This window comes from Lepidochelys kempii, chromosome 25, assembly GCF_965140265.1.
Source record: "Lepidochelys kempii isolate rLepKem1 chromosome 25, rLepKem1.hap2, whole genome shotgun sequence".
Taxonomy (NCBI): Eukaryota; Metazoa; Chordata; order Testudines; family Cheloniidae; genus Lepidochelys; species Lepidochelys kempii.
The window spans coordinates 10,991,815-11,002,263 of record NC_133280.1 but is presented as its reverse complement, the minus strand read 5'-3'; positions in this window follow the sequence as shown (position 1 = coordinate 11,002,263).

The window sequence follows — 10,449 nt, the reverse complement described above, 5'->3', positions numbered from 1 at the left end:
GGATCTAGCCACTATTCTGTCTCCAACCTTGACCGGTACAAGATGCTTCAGAAGAAGTTACAAGTAACTCTGAAATAGGCAGTTATGGTATAACCAGGGTGAGGAGGAAAAGTCTTCAGAACCCTGACTCAGTGATTGGTTCATCCCTTGTAGCAGGTTAGTTCAGAGCCCGGAGAGTAATTTGGGCCCGTGTGCACGAGAACTAGACCATAACAACCACCCAGTGCTTAACATCGGTAGATATGGGAGCGCTTTGCACAGGACGTCATTATCATTATCTCTGTTTTACAGATGGGGAAACTGAGGCATGGGACGGGGAAGTGACTTGCCCAAGGTCACCCAGCAGGTCAGTGGCAGAGCCAGGAATAGCAGCCAGGTGTCCTGAGTCCCAGTCCAGTTGTCTGTCCATTAGCAGTGTGGCCTTCCACATGTAGCTATGTCTGTTTGTCGGTCAGCAATGAGACCGACCAATGTCAGTGTAACGGGGGTGTTTGAAATCAAAGCCAGGATTCAGCAGTGTGTGTTGAAGACAGCCCTTCTCTTTATAGCAGGCTAAACCCAACAAGCCGGATCCACCACCCTGCCTGTCCCAGGGCACTCCTGAGCTGGGGTTTGCACTTTCAGTCCGACCCAAACAAAACTGGGTTAGTTTAAGAAATGTGGCCCCCACCAAACAGCCACCATTAACGTTGCCAGGCGGGGAACGGTTGCTGCAGCACCTCCCAAATGTACCTGCGCATCATCTCAGCTGAAGAGTCAGCCAGGTGAGCCCCTATCTGCGGGCAAGCCAGGTTCAACCCTTTCTGCTCCCCAGCTCTGGTGACCCTGGAGGGCGGGATCCCCGGCCCAGCCTGCCTGTTTCAACACGATTCGTTTGCTGCTTTTGAAATCTGACTGGACCCTAGCTGGCTCTCAAACAGGTGGGTCAGGAGATGAGATTCTGGGGAACGCTTGGTCTTGACTCCCCTGCACCCCCCACAGTAGGAGGAAGGGTGGTCTGAGGGTTAAGGTCCTGGGCTAGGGCTCAGGAGATCTGGCCTCAATTCCCGGCTCTGCCGCTGACTCTCTGCATAACCTTGGGCAAGTCTTTTCCCCACTCTGTGCCTCAGTTTCCCCATTTGTAAAAAATCCTCCTACTCTTTCTCTGTTTAGGGTATAAACTCTTTGGGGAAGGGATTGTCTCTATGCATATGGACAGCGCCTAGCACAACGGGGCCCCAGTCTGCTAGGGTCTCCAGCTGTGACGGGCAATTTAAATTAGAGCACCCTCTTGGGGCTTCCTCTCTCTAGACCCCCCCATCCCCAAACCCAGCCTTCCTTTTTGCAGCTCATTTTGAAAACAAGAGGAGACCACCTTTGCTGGGAGCCAAAAGTCAAGCCAAGCCCCCCCTGCAAGAGCACGGATGCTGCTCAAGCTGCTGAGAGCCTCCGCCAGAGAGCCAGGGCCTGTGCCAAGCTGGGCGGGCGCTGGCAGGATTCCCTCTGTGCCTTGCCAGCGGCTCAGTGACAGCGTTGGACAGCAGGAGCTTTTGCTGTCAGCTACCACGAACCCCATTTGCTCATGCCAGCTGGAGAGACCCGACGGGCTGCCCCTCCCCACCCGGCCATGGAGGCAGCGCGGTGGTGCCGGATGCCCTCTCCATTCCAATCCAGTAAGGGCTGCCCCTTGTTAAGATTGAGTGGATAAGGTATGGAGCTGGGAAGCAGGAGACCTGTGCTTTGCACCCACCTCCGCCACTGACCTGCTAGAAGACCCTGGGCAAGTCACTTCCCCTCACTGGACTGCTGTCTCCTCTCCCAACCCTCTGCCCATCCCATCTGTTTAGGCTGTAGGCTCTTTGGGGGAGGGGCTGTCTCGTATGTCTGTGCAGCACCTGGCACACCAGGGGCTTGATCTCAACTGGTGTCTCTAGGGGCAGCTGATAGAAATGACCCACGCACACACCCGGGCTCTCCCCTGTAGTCCCAGTTCCCAGCTCCTCTCACACCGGCTCCGATTTAAGATGAGAACAAAGGGTGCAATAGAACCCCCTGCCATACACACACTCACCCTCCCCCGTTTCTGTCTTCTCACCCTCCCTGAATCCATCATCCTTCTTCCTTACCTTTCTCCATCTCAGACCTCCTGCGCCACACAGCCCCAGCGGCTGGCCCCGACCCCTTGTGCCGATCTGCAAAGCTGCTCTTCGCACAGAGTTCTCTCTCCCCTGCTTCAACCCGGCTGGTAGCCAAGGGCTGGAAGCTGGGCAAATCCCGACATGAAATGAGGGTATGCTTCTTGCAGACCGGACCTACCTTCTCTTCTTCGGCCTTGCCCACCTGGGAAAATTTCTGCTGCTGGGACTGTCCCTATGCTGGTGGGAACGGCCTCACGTCCACACACAAGGGGTCTCCCATTGACGGGTCTTTGGGCATCTGTCAGTGGAAGTTACTCTGGTTGCCATCCAAAATATGGCTGGGAGTTCAACCTCGGCTGCACAAACCGATTTTCATTGTAACTCAAGTGGAGCAAACACCCATTATTATTCTGCATAAGCATGTGGAGGCCTCGACCAAGATCAGGGCCCCATTGTGTTAGGTGCTGTACAAATATTCAGGGAGACCCAATCCTTGTCCCAAAGAGCTCCCAATCTATAAAGACAGACCTATGGTGGGAGGGGAAACTGAGGCCAGAGAGGGGATGTGACCCAGCTGGTCAGTGCCGAGTTGGGAACAGAACCCAGGGCTGTGTACTGGCTGCCCCTCAACCTTTCCAAGAGACTCTAAACACAATCATTTACAAAAAGCCACACGTGATAAATAACTCAAGATCTTAAGGGCCTTGATTTTGAGCTTGCAAATTAATTGTGAGTGCAATTTTGCAGGTGCATTCAATAGCAAATTGGGCGGCTTGAGGTCGTGAAGTGGCAGCAGATATACCTGCAGTTATTCGCCCTAGTGAAAAATTCACTTAGAAAAATAACTTATAGGGAAACGATTGGTGGAAAAATCCTCCCTCAAAGTACCAGGCAAAACTGCTGATGATTTTGGAGCTGGGAGGCAATCCTGGGGCTGAAGGGGTTATGGTTAAAATACCAGTAAACACCCCCCACATTAGGAAATGAAAAATTCTGCTCAGTCTGTGAAATCAGATTTACAACGATCATCTCCAGAGTCTCCGTTGCTTTGCAGTTTGGGGGTCAGCAAGAGATTCTTGAGCACAGAAGATTTGGTGGGGACAGAAGATTAGATGTATGGTACCCACCATGCACTCACTTCGATTACAGGCCACAGGCTCCACTCTATTCAACTCCAGATCGGCTCCCTGCGTAACTTTCTCGCGCGTCCGGCGGTCTCAGATCAGGCACCGGCAGGGTAAGCGATTGTTGGCTGCGGCTCAGTGCCCTGTTTGCTTAGAAGCATGTGGGAGTGGAGACACGGTGCTTCCTGGCAGCCAGGCTGAACCGAGATTGCGCTCGCATGGGGGCTGGTCGCTGGCTCACTTGCAGCAGTTCGGTAGCAGAGGGGCCAGCAGCTATTGAAAGGCAGTGGCTAGTGCAGTGAATTGGGACCCAGGAGACCTGGGTTCTATTCCCGGCTCTGCCACTGACCTACTGGGTGTTCTTATGCAAGTCACTTGCCCTCTCTGTGCCTCAGTTTCCCCTCCCACCCATGCCTATTTAGACTGTAAAGTCTATGAGGCAGGCTCTGTCTATCTGCAATGCCCAAGACAATAGGGCGTTGATCTCAGCTGGGGCCTCCATACATAATTTTTCAGGATCTAAATACATTTTTATGACTTTGGACACAAGCTCTTCTCTCCAGCACCTGGGGGGGTCTCACCCCAAATCAACAGATCCTGCAGGCGACTTGGGTGCAAAGCACCCCCTCGATGCTGATCCTAGAGCCCAGTGTGCTCCTTCGGGGTTTTTTCCCCTGCATGACCTCTCCAGGGCCTGCTGCAGAGCCACTGGTGCCCAGGGGAAGCTGAGGAAATGAGAGCAGGCGGGGGGGGGGGGGGGGGCTGCAGGCGTGGGGCTGGAGGCGCCCTCCTGTGGCTGCAGCATCCTCCTCGACTGCTGCAAACCCCTCTCTCCCTGCCCACCATGGAGACACCGTTTGGCCATTGGATCTCTGGAACTGCTAGACTCAAACCTCCCAGGGCACTTGGAGCATTGTGCTCCATGCAAGTAGGAGCTGCAGGACACCTGTAGAGACTCCCCATACCCTGCCCCCCTACTGGCCCTGTTGCATTCAGGTCCTTCCTTGGCCATTGGGATATAAAGGCAGGGTTTGCCCTGCCCCTCCGGTGACAGGCCTGTTCTCAGTGTAGCCGGTTTCACAGATGCTTTGCTGTTGAAACTAACCCCACACCTCATCCTACAGGCGGGTCTGGCCTGTCCGTAAGCACAGCACCAAGGTCTCGGGAACCCCGGCCTTTGCCTGGGGCAAATGTCTCACCTGGATGGCTGATGGGATGCAGCTGCCTGCTGCAGATGGTCTCTCTGACCGTACCTACGCACTTTCCATAGGGCTGGCAAAGGCCAACAGAGCCTTTCGCCTCCAAGTCGCTGGCTCGAATTCCACCCAAGCTGGCAGCGGCTGAAGTTTGCTACCATCTGACTTGGTTCTAGGGCTGTGTGAGATGAGTTTGGAGGGTCTCAGCCCACCAGCTGGCTATCCACATGGCACAGCTCTCCTGGCACTCATTTACCTCTTTGTGGGCAGCCTCAGCAGAGAGGCCAAGGACACAATGCCCCATGGAGACAGGATTCCCTTCTTGCTCCTTGCAGGGTGGAGACACACCATAAGAACATAAGAGTGGCCATAGTGGGTCAGACCAAAGGTCCATCTAGCCCAGTATCCTGTCTTCAGACAGTGGCCAATGCCAGTTGCCCCAGAGAGAATGAACAGAACAGGAAATCATCAAGTGATCCATTTCCTGTCGCCCATTCCCAGCTCCTGGCAAACAGAGGCTAGGGACACCATCCCTGCCCATCCTGGCTAACAGCCATTGATGGACCTATCCTCCGTGAACTTACCTAGTTCTTTTTGAACCCTATTATAGTCTTGGCCTTCACAACATCCTCTGGCAAGGAGTTCCACAGATCGACTCTGCACTGTGCGAAGAAATACTTCCTTTTGTTTGTTTTAAACCTGCTGCCTATTCATTTCATTGGGTGACCCCTAGTCTTGTGTTATACCAGTAGACAGGCGCTCCCGCTGCCCCCAATCTGCTAACAATCTGTCTCCAGGGCTGTTGAAACATGCACTCCCCTCTAACCCAGGAAGGGCCCCCCACAGCCCTCTCCCCACGGCAATCAGCCAACACTGACTGTGCGAGTCCTTAGAGACCTCCAACAAGATCTGACGGACGCAGCCCCGCTCTGAGCGTACACAAGACACAGGACCGGCTCCAGGCCCCAGCAAGGCAACCACATGCTTCGTGAGGCACAGTTCCAGGGGCGGCTTTCCGGCCCCCCCCCCCTTTTCTTTTTTGCTTGGGCAGTTGCTCTCTCGGAGCGCGAGGCGGCCAACTTTTTGCCTGGGGCGGCAAAAAACCTAGAGCCGGCCCTGACAAGACACACCGCAGGACAGGAAGGAAAACTGAGGCACGGGGCGGTGACGTGACTTGCCCAAGCTCTCCCAGCAGGGTCTCCTGAGTGCTAGTCCAGTGCTCCATCCATTGGACTTCGCTGCCTCCCATTAAAGTGATCAGCGGCAGGCCTGGGAAAAGAAGCTCGATCTCGGAACCTCTTCCTGATCTCTAACGCCACATGCTCCCGCCTCCCCCCTCCCCCCGTGCTCAGATTTGTGGCTGTGGCCATGCCGAGGGCCCTGGGCTGCTCTAGCAGACCAGCCGCTGCTGTTAATAGGCCCCGGGAGGCTGTTTACCTCCAGGAAGCTAAATTCTCAGCTCCTGCCATGCTGGGCAAGGAGCTCGCTGCCTCGTTACAGAGGAGACAGGCGGGGCCCAGCCACCAAGCTGTTACACTTCCAGGACACCTTGTCACCACATCACCGCAGGGGTCGGGGTCAGGGGCAGGAGGCAAAAAGCCAGGAGTCCTTAAAGGAACACAGCAGCTGCCAGAGCCTCTCCGCCGGCATTCCCTTCGATCTGCTCCTGGATGCACTTACCGGCTCCTGAGTGGTTTTTAATTATTGATGCCTCTTTTAGCTTTTATCTCGTGTTCGCCGCAGCCGCGAGGGGCTGGCGGCTCCTGCATTAGTGATGAATTGGGAAGAAGGAACCGTTCCCCCCAGCCAGCTCCCGCCGTTACAAAGCACTCCCGGTTTGTGGCTTATGGCACCGTTTCAAGGCAGCGGAAAGCAAAGCTGTGGCCCCCCCCTAGCCCAGGCACCCAGGGGAGCTGCTGCAGCAGAGGTGACAGGGATCTCGCTGGCTCAGTCATTAGAAAGGGAGGCCGCAGTAGGGAAGATGGTGACGAAACCCACCAGACCCAACCCTTGCCACCTCGTAGCACTTATATGCTGGGCTTAATTTGTAATGAAAGAGATGCCAGGGCTCAAACAATTTTTTACTTTCATAACTGACGTGGCAAGCCCAGAGGTGCCAGGGCTCTGAACTGCCGAGCCCAGAGGGGCCGAGGCTCTGAACTGCTCAGCCCTAGCACAAAATAAGCACAGCTTCTATGTCACTTTCCACCCATAAACCTCAAAGCGCTTTACAAAGGAAGCCAGTATCATCATCCCCATTTTACAGATAGGGAAACTGAGGCACAGAGAGGGGAACATGGCTTGCACTAGGCCACCTATCATGCCCTGGCAGAACCAGGAATAGAAGCCCCGTCTCCTGAATCCCAGGCCAGTGCTCTATCCACTAGGCAAGGCTGCCTCCTAAAACAAATACCAGCTGCTTCTGTCTTGCACATGTTAATCCCCTAATGAGGCAGGGAGGTGCTTTTATCCCTGCCACAGAGCTGGGGAAACTGAGGCAGCCGAGTTTAACTGATTCACCCAAGGCTGCAAGCAGGAGTCGAGTCAGTGTTAGAGCCAGGATAACAGGCAGCGCTGTCCAGTGGGTAGGGCACTAGGCTGAGCAAAGACTTGGGTTCTACGCCCATCTCCCTCTTGCAGGTACTGCTGTACCAAGAGGCAGTGTGTCCCATGGGAAGGCACTGGGCTGGGAACCAGGACACCAGCTTCTTTTCCTGGCTCCGTCACTGACCTAGCAGGTGACCTCGGGCAAGACACCTCTCCACTCTGGTGTTCCTGTTTCTCCTCCCATCCTGGGTCTGTTGTGTCTATTTAGCTTGTGAGATCTTTGGGACAGGGATTGTCTCTTGCAATGTACACACAGTGCCTAGCACAATGGGGCCCTGCTCTCAGCTATGGCCCTTGGGACTATGACCATACAAATATTAACTACTGTGGAGGTCCTGGCCCCAAGCCCTGTGCTGGGGAGCAATTAAGCATGTTCCACCAGTAGGATGAGCCCTACACAAACAACACAGGACTGTGGGTTATTCCAAGACCCTGAACTCCATCCCAGCGGTGAACATCACCAGCACCAGCTCCGCTAAAATTCTTACCTCTTACTGTATGATCTTTGTCGGAAAGCCAGGGGCAGCAGAGCCAGCTCTGAGAAGAGGCCCCTGGAGAAGCAGGGCCTGCATTTGTTATGGGTATGATAGGAGTGTGTAGAGGCCCCAGCTGAGAGCAGGGCCCCACTGTGCTAGGCACATGGCAAAACACAGTCCTTGCCCTGAAGAGTTTCCCATCTACATAGACAAGACAGATAAAGGATGGGAGGGGAATTAGAAACCCAGAGGGGAAGTGACTTGCCCAAGATCACCCAGCAGGTCAGTGGAAGAGAACCCAAGTGTTCTGACTCCCAGCCCCGTGCCCTGAATGCTGGACACATTGCCTCCCACGACAGCAGCATCTGCAGGAAGCAGCGGGTGGGAAGGAGTTAAATTATTTTTTTTTCTTCTCTTCACTGAAGAGAAATTTACCTTCAAGCTACAGCTCTGGAGTTTCAGATCTTCACTGTAGCATTTCAAAGGAAAATTTGCCTCTGTATTTTTCACCTAAGCTTGGGTAAGTTTCTGCTTTGCAATTTTGAGTGCCCACCCAATAAAACTGGCTTTGTCTATGTTCACAGCACTGGCTCCTAGACTAGACTGGAGCCAAGACTCCTGGGTTCTATTCTCAGCACTGCCTCCCTTCCCCTAACTAGGATCAGAAACACCGGCTAGAGCAACAAGGCACTGGCTACATTCTGTACTCACCTGGCTTCATTTCCCTTCTCAAACACAGCTGGTGCTAAAGCCAGCAGGCTCTAAGCAGCAGTTTTAAAATACTTGGATTCCCCGAAACGACAAGTTCCAATCCTGACTGGGTCAGCTCAGACTTTTGTCCTCCTATGATGGATAAACTGAGCACTGGTTAGTGTTGCCTAGATGTCAGAGTTCCCCAGGGAGCTCTTCATAAGAGCAAGGATCAACCTAGGTGTCTCCCGCCAACATTTCCCCTCCTCCCACATTCTACCCCAGAGATGGCTGCATTTCACTGCTGCTATGGAGTATGGTTGTGAGGCCCTTTGGGTTTAAAGGCACTACAGACATGCCAAATAAATCCCAGGTGAGACACACCCAGCCAAAGGCAAGGTGCTGGGAGCCAGACAGCCCAGCGAGGCAAACACCACGGGGGGGTCCCCTTTAAGAACTGCGTTTCTGTAGGATTTAAGGATCCTGGTGCCAGGGGCTGTTTATCAACCTGTCTGCCTGGGTTCCTCTTTCGACATTAACAAGCGTCTAGTGCTTTAACCTCCTGCTCAGAAAGCAGAGCTGCCTTGAATCCAAGAGCTAGTCTTAAATCACACTAACAGGGCTCTGGAAAAATCCAGCCATTTGCCTCTTGCACTAGGGCTGGAGAGGAGCTTGTACTGAGGAGAGAAGAGGCCGAGAGGGACAAGCTCATTTGGAACCAGAGTGACACATCTCCTTGGTTTCAGCTAGCAAAAGGGGAGATTTTAGGGTGAATTTTTTTTTTTTTTTTTTTGAGAAATGCATTAGAAAACCCAGCCACCTTCAGAAGCCACCAAGACGAATGTCCTTTGAGTGATCAAAAAATGACCAGAGAGAGAGAGAGAGAGAAACACCAGAGAGACCCACGGCACTTTGCTAGTACACCAGCCGGGGAAGTCATATGTCCTGGTGGGAAAGCCCGAGGCATGAAATCAATAAGCTCCTATAGAAATCATGCTCAGAAAAGAAGAAAAATGCAAGACGAGCTCAGCATCTGCCCAAAGATCCAGGCGATTTGAGAGAGAGATGGCTCTCTGTTTACATTTTAAGGTGGGTTAGGGCCCGGGGCTCCTGGAGACCGACGCTCTATATACAGCATATCACCACATGCCTTCCCCCATGGCTGTCAGGATCCCGCAGCTCACAGTAAGCACTGTCTTGTTGTTCATTCAACCCTTGAGTGACCTGCTGAGGCTGCAAATTCATTCCCATGCCAGTGAGTCTTGTTGTAGAGCCACCTGTCCACCCCCCACTCTAAGGACCCGGGTCGCAAACACGCCAAGCTGACTTCACCATCAGCCGTTGGAAGGTGACGACATCCGGTCACGCCTGCCCGCAGGCTAGATTTGAATCCGCGACCTAGCGGTGAAAGACTCTGCCTGGCGCGAGCCAGCCCCAAAGCCAGCTAGGTCCCCACAGCTATTTCTAGAGGAACTGCTTTAGCAAGTGTGGCTGTAACTGAAGCCGCCGAGTTGGCCTCTCGCATTATAAACCTCGATTCCTGGATGTAGCAAAGACCACGGAGCAGCTGTCGGACTAGATACAGCTGGAGCCGCAGCTTAACAGAACCTGACCCAGGTTTGCCTCCATGGCCCACAGAGCCCCTGGCTTTTTGACTCAGGCTGCTGACCACAGGACTAAGCAGGCACACTCTGCATGGGGATTTTTTTGGGACATGCTTTGACTGTCCCCTGGGAGCCAGACTGAGACCCCTCAAAACTCATCAGTCCCAAAGCTGTGCCCAGCTGGTGGCTCCTATCTAACGCACATGGGCAGCAAACAGGCCCCCAGCGGGTCACTGAAGGCCTCCTTGCACCAGGGCTGATCCAGCCAGTGCTGCAGCAGCTGGCAGTTCCAGCTTGAAAATGCTTTGTTGTATTGGTGAAATTGTTGATTTTTGCTGGATTTGCTGGATTAGAGATTAGATTCCCCAGAGAGCAGGAATCCTTTCTGTTTCTGCAGTTCAGTTTCAGGGCTATACCCACTAGTGTCTGGGAATGGTACCTACCTCCCTTTTTATTCCCCGGTATTAATGCTATAACAGATACCTGGCTACTGAGGACGGATGTCCCTGTGCCATACACCACAGCCAGATGGAACAGAACTCAGATGCCCCAGTCATTTGAGCTAAAGGAGAATCTCCATTAGCAGTATAGGGCCTAGGACACACAGTGGAGCAGTTCCGATTCTCTGATTGTAC